Raw genomic sequence first — 21,976 nt, forward strand, 5'->3', positions numbered from 1 at the left:
TGACGGTACTGGTACCCTTGACGACAATTGACGGTACTGATACCCTTGACGGCAATTGACGGTACTGGTACCCTTGACGGCAGTTGACGGTACTGGTACCCTTGACGGCAATTGACGGTACTGGTACCCTTGACGGCAATTGACGGTACTGGTACCCTTGACGACAATTGACGGTACTGATACCCTTGACGGCAATTGACGGTACTGGTACCCTTGACGGCAGTTGACGGTACTGGTACCCTTGACGGCAATTGACGGTACTGGTACCCTTGACGGCAATTGACGGTACTGGTACCCTTGACGGCAATTGACGGTACTGGTACCCTTGACGGCAATTGACGGTACTGGTACCCTTGACGGCAATTGACGGTACTGGTACCCTTGACGGCAATTGACGGTACTGGTACCCTTGACGGCAATTGACGGTACTGGTACCCTTGACGGCAATTGACGGTACTGGTACCCTTGACGGCAATTGACGGTATTGGTACCCTTGACGGTAATTGACGGTACTGGTACCCTTGACGGCAATTGACGGTACTGGTACCCTTGACGGCAATTGACGGTACTGGTACCCTTGACGGCAATTGACGGTACTGGTACCCTTGACGGCAATTGACGGTACTGGTACCCTTGACGGCAATTGACGGTACTGGTACCCTTGACGGCAATTGACGGTACTGGTACCCTTGACGGCAATTGACGGTACTGCTACCCTTGACGGCAATTGACGGTACTGGTACCCTTGACGGCAATTGACGGTACTGCTACCCTTGACGGCAATTGACGGTACTGGTACCCTTGACGGCAATTGACGGTACTGGTACCCTTGACGGCAATTGACGGTACTGGTACCCTTGACGGCAATTGACGGTACTGGTACCCTTGACGGCAATTGACGGTACTGCTACCCTTGACGGCAATTGACGGTATTGGTACCCTTGACGGCAATTGACGGTACTGGTACCCTTGACGGCAATTGACGGTACTGGTACCCTTGACGGCAATTGACGGTACTGGTACCCTTGACGGCAATTGACGGTACTGCTACCCTTGACGGCAATTGACGGTACTGGTACCCTTGACGGCAATTGACGGTACTGGTACCCTTGACGGCAATTGACGGTACTGGTACCCTTGACGGCAATTGACGGTACTGGTACCCTTGACGGCAATTGACGGTACTGCTACCCTTGACGGCAATTGACGGTACTGGTACCCTTGACGGCAATTGACGGTACTGCTACCCTTGACGGCAATTGACGGTACTGGTACCCTTGACGGCAATTGACGGTACTGGTACCCTTGACGGCAATTGACGGTACTGCTACCCTTGACGGCAATTGACGGTACTGGTACCCTTGACGGCAATTGACGGTACTGGTACCCTTGACGGCAATTGACGGTACTGCTACCCTTGACGGCAATTGACGGTACTGGTACCCTTGACGGCAATTGACGGTACTGGTACCCTTGACGGCAATTGACGGTACTGGTACCCTTGACGGCAATTGACGGTACCGGTACCCTTGACGGCAATTGACGGTATTGGTACCCTTGACGGCAATTGACGGTACTGGTACCCTTGACGGCAATTGACGGTACTGGTACCCTTGACGGCAATTGACGGTACTGGTACCCTTGACGGCAATTGACGGTACTGGTACCCTTGACGGCAATTGACGGTACTGCTACCCTTGACGGCAATTGACGGTACTGGTACCCTTGACGGCAATTGACGGTACTGGTACCCTTGACGGCAATTGACGGTACTGGTACCCTTGACGGCAATTGACGGTACTGCTACCATTGACGGCAATTGACGGTACTGGTACCCTTGACGGCAATTGACGGTACTGGTACCCTTGACGGCAATTGACGGTACTGGTACCCTTGACGACAATTGACGGTACTGATACCCTTGACGGCAATTGACGGTACTGGTACCCTTGACGGCAGTTGACGGTACTGGTACCCTTGACGGCAATTGACGAGACTGGTACCCTTGACGGCAATTGACGGTACTGGTACCCTTGACGACAATTGACGGTACTGATACCCTTGACGGCAATTGACGGTACTGGTACCCTTGACGGCAGTTGACGGTACTGGTACCCTTGACGGCAATTGACGGTACTGGTACCCTTGACGGCAATTGACGGTACTGGTACCCTTGACGGCAATTGACGGTACTGGTACCCTTGACGGCAATTGACGGTACTGGTACCCTTGACGGCAATTGACGGTACTGGTACCCTTGACGGCAATTGACGGTACTGGTACCCTTGACGGCAATTGACGGTACTGGTACCCTTGACGGCAATTGACGGTACTGGTACCCTTGACGGCAATTGACGGTACTGGTACCCTTGACGGCAATTGACGGTACTGGTACCCTTGACGGCAATTGACGGTACTGCTACCTTTGACGTCACCTGACGACGTTGGTACCGTTACCTGGCGAATCCAAGATAGAACCGTGGCTATTGACGCGCCGGTTCCGACGCTTACAGTGGCGTAAATAGGGGGCCCACCGAGGGAAAGGGGACCTCCGGTATCGCAAAGAAATGGCAAAACATTTCGAAATTATTAAAAAAAAATCCAGATGACCATCAAGGCACTTCTTCGTCATTGTGAGTTTATTGGTTAAAAATGTAGGTGATGAACCAGAACCGAATGTGACCGAGAGATACTGTTTAGCTGCTGATATAACTGAACAGCTGGACCGGACAACAGTGATTGAGAACTAGGGGATAAATCTGACTCTGTGGATATGGAATTATTTTCAGCGGATAGAGGACCTTTTGGTGAATATATTACCACGGATATTATAGAATTAAAATTGAGAGCTAAACCATGCCAACCAAACGGCCTGTTTTCTAAAGAAAAGAAATCACAACGATCGTTTTGTACAGAATACTATCATTTTAAAACCAAAACTGGGTAGAATTTTGATAGATTTTGGCTCCACTATTCTCACATTTTAAACGCCGTGTATTTTTGCGCAGGAATCTAAACCCTTGGTGCTAAGGAATAATCGACGATTCGCAAGGTTTGTGTTAGAAAATTAAGAGACATAAACCTTAAAAAAACCACATTTGCGCGTGCGTTGCTTACAACATATGGAAAAACAACAAAAACAACGAAGGGGGAGGGCGATGAGTGGAAAGCATAGACGTGGTTCGTACATTAGCAATACATTGTGATCTACCATACCGTGGGCACAGAGAAGATATTACTATAGTCAGTTGCAGGCTAAGAAAGACAAAATATATAGTACACTCTGTTAAATAAGTTTTAGCATGTCGAAATTTTGGCACTTATTTTGAAATTGCTCAAAACGCGAAAAAGATACAAATATGAAACCAATTATGACTATAATTAATTTTTGTCGCTCTGTCGAATGGACTGAGTCACTGTCTCGAAATGGTCATATTTTGGCGGGAAATAGCAAATACCGTTTTCGACAACTTTTAAAATATTGGTGTTACGCCCCTGAAACTTGCATTTTCGGATTCAGAATTATTGATTCATATTGGACAAGTGTCATTGTCAGGTCGCTACGACCAACGGTTGAAGAGATATAGCATCTGAAAGTTTTCCCTCAACTTCGGGTTTTCCTGGAACGCTTAACTAGCGGATATAATACAATCTCTGGTCTTCCACAGCGTTCCGACAACTGAAATTAATTAGACTGGGGAGACGTGCTTCGCGTGATTAGAAATAATAACAAATAAAAATTAATAATGAATTTCAATTAACATATAATAACTACAAAAAAACAATTATTAACTTCTTTTATTTATGGACGTGTTTTGCAGCTTATTTTTTCGATAAGAATTCGAATAAAGTTTTGTCACCGAAGTATTTTTTACAAGCATACAATAGCCTAATTATTAAATATGACACTACTTTAAATAGACTTTTCAAAGCTCCTCATCTTCGCCCACTTGCTGGGTCTCGAGGAGACGTTCGACGAGAACGAACCCACGAAATATCGCTGAAACGCCGACAAATGGGCGAGTTAGCGTCAATATGTGGGTTTGTATCGGAAACAACCAAGCCGGGATCCTACACCATGTTGAAGGAAGATTGACCGGCCACACCTACATCAATGTATTGCGAGAAGCGATGATTCCGTCTGCGGCGGCCATGATTGTTCATCTAATGGAAAACCGGATTCCCGAGAGCAGGGAAGATTTACTACAAATGGTGCGAAATGCCTTCGATTTGGTGCCCCAAGGTTATATTCGAAGATTGTGTATGTCCTTCCGTAGACGACTACGAAAATGTTTGGCAAACGGGGGTCGTATGCTTGACTATTAACTAAATATTCAATTTGTTTTAAGCCAAATTGTTATTAGAGTAAGCCTAATTTGTAATATAGTGAGCCTCATATGTATTATTTGTTATAATCAGCTAGGCTAATAACTAAGGCACCGCCTTAGGCCTAAGTCATCAAGCGACTTTTGAAGCCATTAATTCAGGTGGGCGGGTTACAATGCGTAAGAGGGTTGTGGTAAAACAACAGCTCCCTACACTAACTATTACCGTTAACCTCAAGACGTAACATTTTTGTAATAAGTTGTAATTTTTGACACGACCAATTCTTGTAATGCTAAATTCCTTAATGAACCAGACCCTTTAAACAACTGGGACGTTTAAAATTACAGCTAGAAGAGCTCATTTTGTTTTAAAATATAAAATGCTAAATTATTCAATCGGAACGTAGAATTAATTATACTTTTGAGAAAAGATTTAGGTAACAAGAACGTGGAATCGAGGCGAGGATCAGCGCGCGCTACAGCTATTTCCAGTTTCCCGAAAATTATTAAACGCTGTCGATCAGTGTCATACAGTTGTTACGCAAGTTTCTTACGCTTTTACAAATGGCAAATTTACTCTCCGCCATGAACGGTTTAATTTTAAATTTTAAAACAAAAATATATGTAGACACCAGTATATAAGAAAGGGTTGAAATTGAATGTTTAGTTAACCAACAAATTAAAACGTTACTTTCGGTCACGAATAATCTCGTTACGTTGCTCGTGTTTCTAATTTCATTTAAATAATTAGTAACAAGTTGTTTTTCTGGTAGTGTAGGTAGAGTTAAAGGGTTCGGCTAGTGGCTACCTGTATCTTAGCAAGTTGCTAAAACTTGGTTACAGAAGGAATACGAAGTATAGGCGGCGAAGCTGCTTGTTGGGGGGGGGGGACCATTATCGCAGCGAAAACTTCAAATATTCTACGTACGTTGCCAGCCCCCGTAAGCTCTGAGACTCTTTTAACTTGGTTTACACTCCGAACAAATATAGAGCTAATAGTAGACTCGCTTTAAGAAATTGTCCCAGATCCTTTGTTAGAAATAACTCTCACCTGGAAGCATTACCAAAGGCTGAATAGTTCGCGCTGTTTCTCACCAATTAGTTTTCACAAGCGACTATTGTTGGTGTTTTATTGTTTAACTCTACATTTGTGTTTATATCTTCGGCGCATTAATGATAAGAAAAGCAACCTATAAGGAATACGCGTGTTCCGAAGCTGTGGCCTATAAAACCTTTATCGCATCCTAACTCGAGGTGCGGCTCTACCATTTAAAAACAATTAGTGTTTTATAGATAGTAAAAATATAACATGTTGCCATAAATAAAAAATTAACGGCGTTAATAAATACTCTATAATAGAATGTTTTTATATTAAGTTCCATTTAACATAGTGAGCGAAGTAGGCAATCCCTAAATAACGAAGATACGACAACTACAGTGACACTTTCTAATTATAAATTGACCCCACTGATTCTGAAAATCACATTTATTTTCTCCTAAAATCAATATTTTAGAAAGTTCAATATTTGGGAAATGCGCGTATTTTGGCGCGTGTTTAAAATTGTGTCACGCAAACAGCTGAAATTGATGGACAACGATACCCTTATTGATATTCTCGAATTCCGTTTCTTTGCGATTAACGGTTTTTGAATTAATCGGTTTTTACGGCAAAATCGCCCACAGCCAAAGACTTTTGAAAAAGAGTGTACAAGATAACCATTCTATGGAATATCTGATAGTATCTACTTACATATAAACAAAGTTCTTAAATAAACAAATTAAATGTAAAAAACTTGTTCTTATTGCTCATATTCTAGAGATTAGAAAATTATAGCCACAAATTATAGAAATTGAGAGAATATAGCGATAATTTATAAAGATTAAATTATGGGTTTCGAGGGGGGAGATGGATCATAGATAATCTACTGATTGCAGTATGGTGAATGAGATAAGATGGCAGCACGGGGAAAACAAAATCTAGCAAGGAGATTATTTTATGGGTAACGAGGGGGGGTGAAGTCAGAGTCTGGAAAATCCATCCTCTAAAAAAAATGTGAGTGAAGAAACTAAATCTGGAGATTGGTGAGAGCAGAGGGGAAAAACCCATCCTCCAAAAATCTGCTAGAGGAAAGCAGGGGGGGAAATGGGTAGGCAGGGAGAACCTGGGGGTCGCCGTCTGGAGGAAGAGATATAAGACTGATTATCTCGTACTCCAGAGGGAACCCCTTTCTCTAGCGATCACGATGAAAAGTCATTACAGATAGAAACTGTAGAGACTCCGGAAATCAGCGCCGCAAATATCCAAGTTCCGAGTATAGAGATAATGGAATATTTAAAAAAAAATAAGATGCATTTGGCCTCGCTTTTGTATCAGAGGCTTCAGAGCCAGGGTCTAGTTCAGCTTGTTCTAATACTAGTAGGTCTCTAAGACCTTTGAGTTCGTTATCTTCGTCATCGCATGATGTCAGCGGAGGAGGCCTACTATCCTTTGTTGACCAGTTAAATGTAAGCAGAGCCTATATCCAAAACCTTAGCCTACGTAGGTTAATACTTAAGTGATAAATGTGGTTTCGGTTTCAGGTATCTTTGAACGAAAGTCTTGCAAAAGCAATCTCCGTAAGTCACTCACCATTGTCAACGGTTGAACATCCACTATGGATAGAATTCTTCAAAAAAATACGCCCATCTTACGCAGTGCCTTCAAGATATCGTGTAACTCGAAAGAACATTAACGCTCAATATGCAAAAATGCAAGCTGGTGTAGCAAGTCATATGCAAGACTCCATTAACTTGCATTTGCAGTGTGGTGGGTGGAGTAATATCAGGAATGAGTCAATCATCAATTTTGTAGTTTCCAATCCAGAGCCTCTTTTTGTGGATTTTGTAATGACAAAGGAAAACATACATAACGCGGCTAACTTGGCTGAGCTGATAATCAATGTAATTGAAATTTTTTGTTGTAATCGGAGACAACGCTCCCAATATGCGAGCTTCACTGGCCTTAGTAAAGGGGAAATTTACATCAATCGTTCCGCTTGGATGTCTCGCTCATCTTTTACACCTCCTATGTGGAGACATATTAGGAATGGTGACTGTCAAAAAATTATGGCTACTGTTGTCGACGTTGTGAAGATTTTTACGAATAGCCACATCTGGAGAGCGCTATTCAAACATCATCACCAAGTTCAGTTCCAGCGCTTAAATGTTTGGTCGAACTAATAGGAAATTGTTTGATTGGTCCAGTGTTCTTGCTTCAAAATCTCAACGCCAAGAACTATGGGCTTTTTTTACAGATAGAGCTTGCAGATGCAATCGACGACCTTCATTTGATTGAAACACGCCTTGAATTGGTTTCAGCAAGATGGCGCCCCAACATATTATCTCAGAGAGGTGACTGAATTCCTGAACAACGAGTCTTCTCACAGATGGATTGGAGGAAACGATCTTGGCTTGCAAGATATCCCGAACGGACACCGCTTGACTTTTTCTCTTGGGATTTATCAAAGAAAGGGTTTACGTAACTCATATTAAAACGAGCGGCCAACTTCGTTGGAGAATGGAAATTGCTTTATTTTGTCATGAAGTTATACCATACATGATTGTGCGTACATTTGATGATATAGTTGTCCGGGCTTAGGCTTGCGTCACACCCGATGGGGGTATAATTGAACTTACTTTTTTAACAATTATTAACCGAGTTTGAAATATATTATTGTTTAAATAAAACCCGAATACGGTTATTGAACGTGCAAATAATTATCAGGCCATTAGTAAACAGCCTGATGACTTGTCCCAGGTTATATGGTTGTGTCTAAAATCTATCGTTTGGAATTTTACGCTAACTGGTGCCATCTTTATTGGTCCCCAACCCGGGCTGAAATGTAGAAGAAATTCTAGTACTCCGGTCTAGAGAAATGTTTGATGTTAAAAGCCGTGTCTGTTGAAGTTCTCGACTCTTTCGGGTGTGACGGTAGGGACCTGATCTACGCGATAGGTAATAGGGTCCAAAAACTTCCCGGACGGTCACATTCCCGGTTCAACGAAGCAAAGCGGCCTCTGTGTTGAACACCTTTCCATTTGGAGCTTTGCTCGAAAACTACTTGTTCTCAATTTCTTTTTTTGTTTGTTGTGTTGTTGGTTTTATTAAATGAACCTTTGAGGGTTTAAAAAACTTTGAAATATAATAATAAAACATAAGTAGGTAAGCTATTGACTTTCTATTGCTCGTTTAATATAGAAACTTCTTTTAACAAATAACGTTTGGATTTCACCGATTTTAATCAAGTTGAGGCTTGAGTTTGATCGGAATGCCTATAGTTTATTCCTGAAAAGACTTCTTAAATTTGGTTTCTGCTTCCATAAGTACTTGTCGAGGTTAACGGCACTAGTTAGTGTAGGGAGCTGTTGGCTCGCGTGGCATTAAGGGCTTGCCACCCACCTACGCCTTGTAACCAGGCAAACCTAATTAATGGCTTTAAAAGTAGCTTCATGACATAGGCCTACGGTATTGGGTATAAGCCTAGCTAATTATTATTATTAAATTCAACGTTTGGCTTACATTTGCTTACTTTGGTATCATTAAATAGATCTTGATTAATTAAATCTGAAAATTATTTGGTTTATGTTCGAATACAATTACAATTATGGATAGGGCAATTCCGTACCCGAGAACGCTCAATGGTAAGTAAATAGAATTCAATAAAAGAGCTGCCAATTTATTTTTTTTCATTGGTCGGGCTGTGAGACTGCATTTCTGATTTTCTTCGGTTTGACGAGCAATGTCTTTCTTGAAGACGGATCCTTCGAAATATCGTAAGGCTCTGAAAAGAACAATTAACAGCTTCATGTGTAGTTAAAATAGATTAATCGAATTCCTAAAGCCATTTTATTTTATTTGTTTGAAACTTGTGTCGTCGCGGTTCGCACAGCTATATTCGTCTTCAAAAGACAACAAGTGCGTGGATAAATACGTCACTATACTGACTTTATTTTATTCAGCTTTGAGAAAATTCCTTCGCTTATAAACGATATTGTTCGTGTTTCCGAGATATTTCTTTTTTATAAATATGTTTTGATAAATGACTTGTCAAATGTCGTACGATTCATTAAACATATTGACACTATTATCTACATAGTGAAACCAAGCAGTTTTGTCTCAACTTTAAATCGTTGTTATATAATTTGAATGTTGAAAGTAGATTAACAAAAATTCTAAAATAGAATGGAAAATATTAAATTGATCTACGTAAAATGTTTTGATTTTTGTTTATCTTGAGGGTTTTTCCTAAAAGGGAAAAAGGCCTCGCCCAGTGGGAAATAAATTGCTAACACTTAAAAGGTCTCACGGTCAGAAGTTTAGACAATAGTGAGTGTTTCCTGTGTCAATCTTCCTTCCTTGATCTGAGATTTACCTGTAATAACAATTCTTCCCCTTCTCCTGATATATTACGTATTCCGAAACCCCCCCCCCCCCTCGGGAAATATCTATCTACGATACTGCTAACGAGTTTCCTCAAAGAATAGATATTAAAAGGATAAAGTCACACTTAACATCCGTGATAAATGAAAGTGATTTGATGTATGCAACCGTGGATTTAAAGGAATTTGCCCTTATTGGCCAGGAATATGCATCATTTCATGTCTCACTTATATAGCACAAATGCATACTTCTTAATTAAAGGATAACAAATAACTTCCGCTCTTAGTTTGCTTGCGAAAATATTATTAAGACATTTAACTTAAATATATTATACGTAATGATTGTCTTAGGATTACTGGTCATAGTGGGGATCGACATTTGCATAAACAAAAAATTAGGGCAACTCCGTTAAAGAAATTGTTAATAAGTAAGCCATCCTCACGTATCAGATAATTCCTGCGAGATGGCTCGATCTACACCTCTCCTGATGGCAAAATTGTAATACTCCGAGTAAACATTGTCCTTCGATAAGTGAAAGTGAATTGGAGGCTCTTGGCACATCCCTAAGGCGAGCACCCAAAATAGAGCACTATCGTAATCAAAGAAAGCTACTGCAGTGCCAGATAATACTTCGTCGGTTAATTCATCTAAACCGATATCCAATGCGGGTAATGAGCCGTTGTGGGCCAGAAGTTGTTTTCTTATTGCACGTTGTTCAGCGCCTTTCGAGGACTGCAAATAAACAAGCACATTTTTGTTTCGTTTAGAGCATTTCGCTTTCTGCTCGCTTTTATCGATCTCATCCTTTGGTTTTTTTCAGTGGATTTATGTGGAAGGTCAGCGGGTGAAATTTCGTTTTTCCCTTTCCTGCAAAGACTCGTATATATAAAATTGGAACTGGAACGAGTATCCCCGGGTATCAATCCTCTGACATTCTTTTAGGATTTTTCAGCATTATCCTTTATAATCCAACAGTATAAAACAATTAAACTTGTACTTATGTTTTTAAATAAACGTAGTGTAGTGTTTCTAAAATTATTCGTAAAATAAATGCAATAAATTTTGCTACAATAATTATTTAAAATTAACTGTACTAGCACAAAAACTCAAAATATTATACAATTAAAATTAAAACCATATCACATTCAAAAATTATATAAATACTTGTAAAATGACAATTGATAAGAAATAATGAGAGATGGCGCTAGGGGAAGCCTTCGGCGATATTTCAATTATTTTCAGCGAACATAGAGCAAAGTAGCAGCCAAAACGAAAACCTCATAAACTGCCGTATATTCGTCTACTAATAAACGATAAACAGTTTTTTTGTCGATATTCAAAATCAAATTACGACCAAATATCCACACCACTTAAACTCTAACCTTTTGGAAAAACATTTTTTTGATCGTGGATATTAGATCTGTAAGAACGTAGAAACTAGTAGAGATTAGTCCTTTTTTGTACCGAAATTCGTAATACTGAAGCGTGTTTCTCATAATGCTGTCCTAAACTCTATGCAATGTTTGATTGTTCATAATGAGTAGAAAATGTCTAGTGGTTTTTGCTTTTTTTAGATTAAGCTCATTATAGTCATTTAGTAAGAGCTCATCTGAATGTAACATTTTCTTTGAGGTAGATAATTTGACGACAAGCAGTTAAGTGGCAAGCCTGATTTCCAGATATAAATGTTTGCATTTTTGGGGCTGTCTGAAGGATATTGTTCACAAGACAGAAGTACGTGACGTTCATGACTGGCGACAACGCATAATTGAAGGCTGTGATTATATTTTGTAAACCCGCATTTGCATCCGCAAATGTAGGCTTTGTCCCTAACAGTCTTTCCCTTTACTTCAGAGAATTATCTCGTTGTTTTGGGCCAACGCTGCTCGGGAAGGTAGGGATGACTCATCCTCGCTCGCGCCGTCCACCTTTGGAATTCTCCGAAAGTGGCGACCTCTGACCCGAAGGGTTAAGAGCGGGGTAAAGTTACCGGTGACGCTTACTATTGCACCACAGTGAGTCCGCAAATATTTCTTGGCGGGCTTTCTTCTCCAGCCAATTAGGTTGGAGACTGGTAGCGTCATCCGAGGGGCCCGCTATATAAGGGACGTCGGGACTACTCTCTTGGTTACGGACTCCGACCTAACCGGTCACTTTTTTTCTATTATCTCTTCTAGAGATAGTTATTAGTTGCCATGCATTGTAACATTTGGTAAATATATAGTATTATAAATAAAGGGAATTTTATAGTGTAACTCTCGTACATGGTTTAGACATAAGCCGACAATTCCATTATATAATGTTATACATTTCTACAACTGGCTAACTCTTGTATTAGAGTTTACAATACAAGTTCAAGTGTTAACTAAGAGAGGCATTTGTATCTTTAATATTAATTATTCAAAAAATTTGTGACAAATATCAGACCAAAATTAATATGATCTTTATTTAGAAAAGTACCAAAACTTTTTAAAAAAGCTTGTATTATTTGGCGATAATGAACTGTTGTCACTTTTTTTTTTATTTTTCTTCTATCACCTGTAAAAAACGACTGATGATATTATTCAACCCATGCATGGTTTTAAGAAAAATGTCGTTGGTGTTTTAGATAGTTTTTTGGGAACCCATATGTCTGAAACAAAGCACTGAATGAGCCATTGTCATAATAGGACGTTCATTAAAGCATAACTTCAAGCCATTCTTATAAATCTCGTTTCCCAATAGATTTGCGGCCATTAAATTATTAGTAAGTCAATTTACCATAAAGTAATTGCCAATGCCAGTGTTGGATGGAATGAAGAGTTTGAGGTCTGGATGGTCTGTGATATCTTTCAGAGAGTCTATATAGTTCAGCGTAACAGGCGTGTAGAGCTTCGATAAGATGTTGTTCTTGTAAATTGATGTTAACAAGAAAAAAGACGAAATGCAGGGAAACCAAAGCCAAAACTTTAACAGTTTAACATTCGTGAGATTTATACCTGTAAAAAAATTTAAACATTTTGAATTATATTATGTAAAAAGAAAAAGATAAAAAATTGATTTCCAGTAAATGCTACAGTAAATTAGTTAATAACTCGTATAATGTTTATTGTTTATAGTTAAAAATTATTTGTACTTATTTACTTTGGTGTAATAATATTGCTATTATTTGGTTGAATATATTTGAAACAGTAAGATTGTTCTTAGCATTGAGTTGGTTTCTTCCCCCAACAAAGTAAGACTCCACTCTCGTAAAAATAGAATGCAATCCTATGTTCAAGATAATTGTACCCACCAAGCAGAACCACACCTGCAAGAGAAAACAGATTCATGTGAAAATAACTTTTTCCTTCTTAAACTACTATAATCTGAGCATTGTGATTGGATTTGGAAGCACCTTCGGCCTAGCCATCATACTAAAACTAATTTGACCAACATTTCAATGAAAAAAACCTTACCATATTGGAGAAAACCTTGAGGGCAGCAAAATTGTTGTTTTCGAGTGAAATTGGTTTTTCTGTGATCATCCTCCATTCTGAAAGGTACCAAGGTAACGAGTATTCGATGTACTCGAAAGCTTTGTAGTCGGGTGTTAACGGTAAAATTGAAAAATCACAGCTCTGAAATAAATTAATGAAACAGTTTAAAGAATGTTTAAATAACATTTAGCTTCTTTTAGCAGCGGCAAATTTATGCAGCTTAAGGTTTTATTTTACTTTTGTTTAACGTATATCTATCGTTTATGCAAGAAACGTTAAGTTGATGTAATGTTTATTTTGGGATTTATAAAATGAGTGTTGTTTCTGATATTGCTTGTCTTTTATGCCTCAAATGATATGTGGATAATAATAATATTTTACAAATAAAGCTAAATCTGGTTATTGGGTATTTCTGATAGTGTTTTGTCCAAAAACAAATGACACAGGGAGGAAATGTTATATTCCGATAAATTATTTTGTTTTTAATTGAAATTAAAAACTTATGTTGACGAATATTTGTCCTGAATCGCTTGTAACCCTTCAGGATCATCTTCCTCCGTATACTTACAATTTTTTGGGTTTTATTTACTTTTGCTATTTGATTTTCCCTCGCACTCTTGACCATTATTGATTATTATTTTAAGTATTCTTAAAGCCCACTAAATCAAAGCCATTTGGATTCAAAGATCGATTTAATAATAACTAATCGACGTTGTTAAATATAATTAAAATTAACATTAACTGAAAATTTAAACAACTTTTAAATCTAACAATAAATTATAAACTAAATCCCTTCCTTCAGCAAGGCCAAAATTAAATCCCTCGGTAATTAAAGTGTTTTTCTCTCGGTCCAAGACCATGGTGCAATACATTTCGAGCCGTCTAGACGAGTATTATCCCCTCAGCTCACATGTAACCATTACCATGTTCGCGGGCCTAAGGCCTACCCGCAGGTAACAAGACCCCACCCGGACATTACCGCTGGATACGGAAATAAAAGTAACATCGAGACTCTCTGGTATCACCCCCCCCCCCCCCCCCGCAGCCCCGAGCGAACCTACCTCGGTCAGGCGACGTCATTCGTACCATCACAGGACACGAGTCTTAGGTGCACCAATGATCCACATAAACTGCTAGGTCAAAAATTTTATAATTTTAACTCCGCACCACAATCCCCAGAACAAAACCAGAAGACAGTGCCCCAAAAGGTCAGAACTCTGATCTTTTTAGCCATGCAAAGATAGTCTATTTCTCAAATTTCGGACAGTTCGAGTGCGCGGCATGGGCAATCAGTCGCTCTTATACATATTAAGAATACCCTCGCTTACTATCCAGATGAGATCCTTCCAGAGCATTCCAACCAGAAGAGCATGATCCAGACGGAATGAATCTGGCAAAAGTAATGCGCTCAACACCCTCAAATCACCTGTTGATCACACAATATCTAGCCGTTCCGAGAGAAGAAACCCAGATGACCGAGACCGATTCCTTTGATTGATCAGACGTTTCAGACCGAAATCCGAAGTACCTACGCCCGCTTGTAAGAAGCTCGTCGTCGTCATCGGACATTTATACCGTAATCTGGCTCGTTAGTTACCGTACTCCGGGCATCCGTGCCGTTAGCGAGACGAATTGACAATTTGGAACTGTCACCGCGAAACAAGAAGTCCCCCGTCGAGCCCCTCCAAGAAAACGCGTGTGCGTGTTTCTTGCGTAATTCGGAACCCCGTAATCTGGAATCCCGTAAATCGAACAGCAGCCAGGAAGCGAATCAAGTAATAAGTAACATTTACCATAAAACCTCCCCCGATTGTAGAGTACCCAGGGTCCAATTTGAAGTAGCCAGTGAAACGTAGATAATCAATCTTAGAAAGAAGGGATAAACCCTCGCTATTGGTCGGAGTAAGGTTAAAGACAGGTCCCACCGAGTTGAGAGCTCATTCCGTTTCGTGTATTTATACCGTTAGGATTACCTTTGTTTATTCGTACTTTACCTCGCCTTTAATAATCAGCTAGGCTAATCACCCAAGGCACCACCTAAGGCCTATGTTATCAAGCGACTTTTGAAGCCATTAATTCAGGTGGCCGGGTTACAATGCGTAGGAGGGTGGTAGCAATACCTTCATGCCCCGCGAGCCAACATTAACTATTACCGGTAACTTCAACAAGTTTTTATCATATTTGAGTTAGTAATTTGTCAATGTTTAATTGTAGAATTTTTTAATTGTAGTATTTTAAATGTAGAATTTTTTAATTATAGTATTTTAAATTTAGAATTTTTTAATTGTAGAATTTTTAATTGTATTATTTTAATTGTAGAATTTTTAAATTGTAGTATTTTAATTGTAGTACCTATTAATAGTGTAAGTGTATATCTCTTTCTGCCCCCCTGCTTATTTCCAGGCCAAGATGCCTGAGGTTATGAACAACGGCACTGATACCATAGAGAATTGTAAGGGATAATTTCATTTACAAATTTGAGGTCAAAGAGTGTATATTTTATGTTTAAATTCCCCCTCTTATTTTGAAAAACTCTGATAACCATAGTTGAGATTGGCTTACAATCACAAGTTTCAAGTAGAATTATTCCCTCCAGGTCAAAAGACAAGAAAAATAATAGGTTTCCCCACATTTTGATAATTATTGTATAATGTTTTTATGAAGTGTTAAATAAAGATTTTTGTGATTGATTAAAAACAAAGGTTTTCCATTCTGAATTCAAATCTTCCCCTCTATCAGATTTAATTCACATTTGGTGAATTAATATCTCTGAGTAAGGGTAGGAATAATTTCTAGACCGTACTAGTTATCCCAACCGATCCGATACGCGTTTTTTTGAGAAATATAATTTCCGTACGAATTGGTTGCACGCTCGAATGACTAGATGTATTTTAATAAATATTTTCCGTAAGAAGAGTTTTGTTTTTATCGCCGATTACATTGCCCTTTACTACTCCATTTCGTTTCCAAGGATATCAGTTTAAATTACCGGGTGGCAGAAAGTGAGTTTTATGGTTGAAATAAATACGTTAAGGTTGAGAGAAAGCCCATTTTACTGTATAAATAAATTTCATTTGATTTCATAATGCTTTGCTGGCTTCTTCCATACTAATGCATTAGGACAATTCACTCATTAAGGTATTAAAAGATATACTTTTACGTTTAATAGATCCCAACTTTATAGTATTTGTTTATTGAAATAAATTAGTTAAACCAATAAACCATTCTACCAAAAAGGAGTTTTGAATTTAATTTGTATTAAATTTATTTCAAATTTCTTTCAATTTAAATAAATCGTTAATCAAAATCTGGCCTCCAACTAATGCTCAATTGGCTTTTGTAGTTTAAATACCAAAAAAAATTAAAATCCTTATTGAGCGATATAATTTTTATATAAATCTCCAATCTCACTTAACGTGAATATAGTAATTATCCTTTCAGTTACCTGTAATTCAGCTGTTGCTTCAATTGACAATTAAACTTACGTTACTTATCAGAAGGCCAATGAGTCCCGTCGCATTCGATGGACCAATAACCGAACCATAGTCAATGTAATCTTCTGTCTCGACAAAATTTAAACTTGAAGTACTAAAATTGTTTGAAAATGCAATATGAGTAGTGAATTGCAATTGGGAAATAGGTACAATGCAGGGGGTAGCGGATAAGTGTGTCAAAATTTCAGTGTGCTTTATGGGTCCTAGTGAGTTGAAAATGTCCTTAAGTGCTTTGATTCAGAGATATGGGCTCCCAATAAAATACCACAAAACCGTGTACACAGTCTTAAAACTTACGACCGTTATTTTTCCTTCAACCAAATTTTATTTGTACAAAATCATTATTTGTCTTAAGCGACAAAATTAATTACAAGTTAAAAAATTCCATTATACAATTTTAAATACAAGCTATTCGAAAGTGTTGATGAAATAGAAATTAGAGTTTTAGCAAATTTTCAACACAAATGTTTTAAATTATTTGAATTACCGATACAAAGGAATTTTTTAGTTCACACTTTAAAAAAAACTGTTAAAAAACAACCTCTGCCTTTAATACAAACGTGACCGCGTCGTAGAATTTAATCACTTTCTCTTTAAAAAATGTATGGTTTGTTTTGAATAGTCTCACAGCATTAAAATTAAAGTTCTTAACGTAACGTTCTTCTGTGTTGTACACTTAATCCTTCAGATATCCCCAGAGGAAATAAATCAACTGATCCGCGTGTAACTATCCATCGCCCACGAAACGTGTAGGACATACGACAATGCCTATTTGAAGGTTGTGAGACAATTCGTAACACGCCGGGTGTATTTTTACGAGTACGTGAATCGTTTCTACGACGGGTCATTTTTATAATAATTTTTAAAGTGCGAATTAAGAAATGCCCTTTTTATCTTTAATTTTAATCATTTAAAATTTTTGTGACAAATATCTGAATAAAATATTATTTAATCATTATTTGGTATCAATGCTCTCATTTAACTTATATTTATTGATTTATCTTACTTGTACATGATCAATAATTAATTTTTGTAATTTTTTATTTAATTTCTCGCTTAACCGGTAAAAACCTGATTTTATAAAAGAAATTGTTTCAAAATTCATGACGTTTATGTAAAACATTTTTATTGCACACTCATTTGCCGAAGCAATTCATGACCTGTACAGTCAAACTCAAGTTAAATGTGGACAAAACTGCATCGGAAATATCCCCCATGCGGAAGCTGGAGATCAGAATTGGATTTAAAATGTTGATATAATCTATTTGATCCAAGTTGGATCAAAAATTAAACAGATCAATCGTGGATTAAATTTTATCTTTTAATAAATGCCATCAATTGTTGATATAAGTTATTTGATTCAAATAACCAAAGCTCTGATCATAAATGTTGAGCATAGTACATCCAAGTCTTGATATCGCATTCGGCAAATAAAAATGTATTGGTTGTACGAAACATTTTTTTTAAACGTTTTAGTCAAATGAGGCAATTAAACCTGGAATAATCATATCCACAGTTCTGGGCCACGTTGAATAGACTTATGAATAATTTTTTCGCAAGGTAACAAGAATTCTTACTTCAAATTCAGTTTGATTTTGACAACATGGAAAAAACTTCTATACGCTCCTGTAACGTCGAAGTTTCCCTGCGCATCTTCTGCTGAATCCATCCAATATGGCACCTAACAAACGTTGATAAACGTTATCGTTTTAGTAAAATATTATGATTTTGTACGTGGTTTGATGTTTAATTTGTAAAAACTCAAATAGGCGTAATTCATGTTATTAAGAGTTAATTCATGATCTTTTTCGAAAGGCAATTTTCACTAATTTTTTAATAATCTTCCCGTATAATTATCACCGAAAGAGTTAAAAGTGGTTGAAGATACCCAGATTTTCCAGTCATGGATGTTTTCTACACTATCATGTTATGGATGATTATTTAATTTAATTTTCTTTGCGTTTCGTGCTGTTGGTGATTGCAATTTTAATCTGGATTTCCAGCGTTTTGTTTTGAGAAAAATTCCCAAATAGCAGATTTAGTATTTTAATATACGAATTCAAGATTTAAATTTCAGTATATACGAAATGAACAAAATATTTAATCATCGCTTGCTAATATAATCAAGGCTAACCTGACTTGGTTAAAGATTTAAAAAGGATTCCAGCATTTTACTTTCTGTTGCCATTCTAGTAATTTTAAAAATCATTCATATATTTATTGCACTATAAAACGAAAAAGATAATTTAATATCCGCCTTACGCGAAGGTGTTTTTGGTCTTCCTTTGTTTATAAATTATTTAAAGTACTTTAATTGAAAGATCAAATATACAGGGTGTTTTTTTTCTAGAAAAAGTGATTTTTTTCAAAAACTATGTTTTCTAGAAAGTTTAATGATAATATATGTTTTTCCCAATTTAATTACAACGAAAATAAAGATGCGATTGACCTCATGCCATAAATATAACACCAAATAAATCGGTATGTCAAATTGTCAAGCTCAATACAAATATAACTTAAATATGTTTAATTTAACGGTAAAGAGTACAGGGTGTTTTTTTTTCTCGAAAAGGTGATTTTTTTCTAGAAAGTTGAAATTTGTACTGTACATTATACGTGCCGGGTGACACTTTCTACCAAAATTGCATTCAAATCGAAAAATATTTTCACGTTTTTCGAAAATTTAAATTTTACCCGCTAGGTGCTATAAGAAAATTATCAATGAGCAAATTGTAGAGCGTCACCGAAAACGTTCAAATAGCGTTGGCGCGAAAAAAAATTGACGTCTTTTCCACTGAAGTACGTTTCGAAAATACCACCTTCGGCTGCGATGCAGGCTTGGGCGCGAACAATCATATTGTCGAAAGCGGCTTGAATCATTTCCGAGGTTACTTCCCGGCAAGCGCTTACAATTCGTTGACGCAGCTCTTCCAGGGTCTCAACCGGAGTGGCGTACACCTTGTCCTTGACGAAGCCCCAAAGAAAGAAATCCAACGGAGTCAGACCGGCAACTTTGCAGGCCAGTGTACGGGACAGTTTCTCCCTATCCATCGTTGTGGAAATCCGTTGTTCAGGTAACCTCTCATGGTTCCGTGGTAATGAGGCGGGCCACCGTCTTGCTGAAACCACAGTCTTGCTCGTTACGCCAACGGCAGTTCGTCAAGTTGTTGTTCTAGCTCATTTCTCAAGAAATCTAAATAACTCTGGCCATTTAGATTTTGCGGTAAGAATTCTGGACCAATTAACCGGTTTCCAACAAGACCAATCCAAACATTCAAGCGCCTAACAACAAATTCAACAAATTTCTGACTTTCTTAAAGTTACACTACTCTCCCAATGGATTTCCAAAAAAGTTATTTTAGCTTGCCCAACTTGTTACTTTTTCAAGTCGTATTTTTTCAGTGAAACAGACGTCTATTTTTTTCGCGCTAACGCTATTTGTACGTTTTCCGTGACGCTCTACAATTTTATCATTGACAATTTTCTTATAGCACCTAGCGGTTAAAATTTAAATTTTCGAAAAACGTGAAAATATTTTTCGATTTAGATGCAATTTTGGTAGAAAGTGTTCCCCGGCACGTATAATGTACAGTACAAATTTCAACTTTCTAGAAAACATAGGTTTTGAAAAAAATCACTTTTTCCAGCAAAAAAACCCCCTGCATACACTTACATTTGTCAAACAAGCTCTCATGATTCATCACACACTGAGAGACAAAAAATTCCTAAGCGACTCTTCCTATTAAAGGGTGAAAGTAAGAGTTAAGCTAGCAGTTTGAAACGATTCTTTATCTAATATGATCCAAAGCGATCAAAGATATAACTTACCACTTAATTTCGATAGAAAAATGCTCAACTTTTCAATCTTTTTATAGGAGAAAAGACGAGAAAAACTGTTGAATCGAAGAGATAACTTAATGAAAATTTCCAAAAGGCCTTCAAGGCTTGCAACCAAAGACTAAGAATTTATTTGAGAAAATAAAATAAAGCGCGAGACCTTCAAACGCAACAGCAATGCACCAAAGATGAAAGAAACCAAAACAAAAAGAACTGCTATAAAAAGAGAAAACTAACACTAACGACCTAAGTGACATGATAAATTAAAGGTAAAACGAGATAGGATACAACCAAAACTGGAAAGATATATCAATACTTGCAAGCCACCCTTTCCCGGTTATCATAATTGTAATGTTGGTATTGGCAGTTAGTGCAGTTCATTTAGACATGAAGTTCGCATTAAATGTAGTAGTAGGTTTGACTTTTTTATGTTCTTAGGTTCGGTCCCAGTAGTATATACTCAATTTTGCAACTTCGAAATCCCTGTGCTAACTCTGGGGTACGCTAAAAACCGCGAGCTTTTCGGACTTTTTTCAGTTTTTTCCTCATAGCTCCAAACATATGCGTTTTAGCGCAAAAGTCCTTATCATCGTTTAAAACCAGAGTACATGTTCTACAATTTGAGCACAAAACGAGCTCTGTAAGTCTAATAGTGTCTGAGATACAGCTCTTCAAAAATAGGCAATTTTTTCCATAATTTTGGTTTTTAAACTATCATCTATGTTTCGAGCCAAATGTTGCCATAACGACGTGTCCTACGACCCTTAATATAGCAAATAGTTTGTAGAAAATTTAATTAGCTTTCATTGAAGCATAAGTACCTTCCTGTAGGCCTACTAGTTCTCGGGAAAAGGATCAAATAGTTAAATTACTGTTTACCGCTAAATTAAAGCAAGTGTCGGCCCTAGAGTAGTTGCGTTCTGGCTCAGTAGATGTCACCGGAATTTTTTGTCAAAAAGGTATTTTTTAACTATCGTCCATGTTTCGAGCCAAATATCGCTACAACGACGTGTCCTACGACCCTTAGAGTTTGTAGGAAATTTAATTTGCTTTCATTTAAGCACAAGTATACGTCCTCGAGAAATAGTTAAATTGCTGTTTTGTGGTAAATGAATCCTATCATTTTTCTAGCGATTCCTATGGTTTTATTTATTTCCTTTGATATATTATTAGTACTACGGTTTCCGTTTAATATATCTTATGTATATTATAGATATTTATATATGTTTTATTTATACAAATTTTATATTTTACTATGATTTTTCTTGTTGTTTTTGAATAAGAACAATGCGCCAAACTGGAAAAATAGTGTTAAAACAAATTATTCAATTACAGTCATTAGCTAATTACAGACGATATACGTTCTTAAAATTTACTGAAAACGTACTCAACTAAACAGAATTACAAACGTATTGAAAATAAAATTATTCACAAACTGGTTTT

The 21,976-nt window shown here is 37.6% G+C and overlaps 1 long non-coding RNA gene across 1 annotated transcript; it reads right to left on the minus strand.

Moving 5' to 3' along the window:
* Window positions 1-10,307: 10,307 nt before the first annotated feature.
* On the minus strand, window positions 10,308-12,742 carry LOC149955603 (uncharacterized). Its single transcript, XR_016478614.1, has 5 exons — window positions 12,723-12,742; window positions 12,672-12,690; window positions 12,505-12,615; window positions 10,365-10,476; window positions 10,308-10,333 (listed from the first exon to the last, which is right to left on the minus strand). It is a non-coding gene; the product is annotated as an uncharacterized LOC149955603 (long non-coding RNA).
* Window positions 12,743-21,976: the final 9,234 nt, after the last annotated feature.

The sequence above is a fragment of the Leiobunum rupestre genome, chromosome 2 (genome assembly GCF_980474605.1).
Source record: "Leiobunum rupestre chromosome 2, qqLeiRupe1.1.hap1, whole genome shotgun sequence".
Taxonomy (NCBI): domain Eukaryota; kingdom Metazoa; phylum Arthropoda; class Arachnida; order Opiliones; family Sclerosomatidae; genus Leiobunum; species Leiobunum rupestre.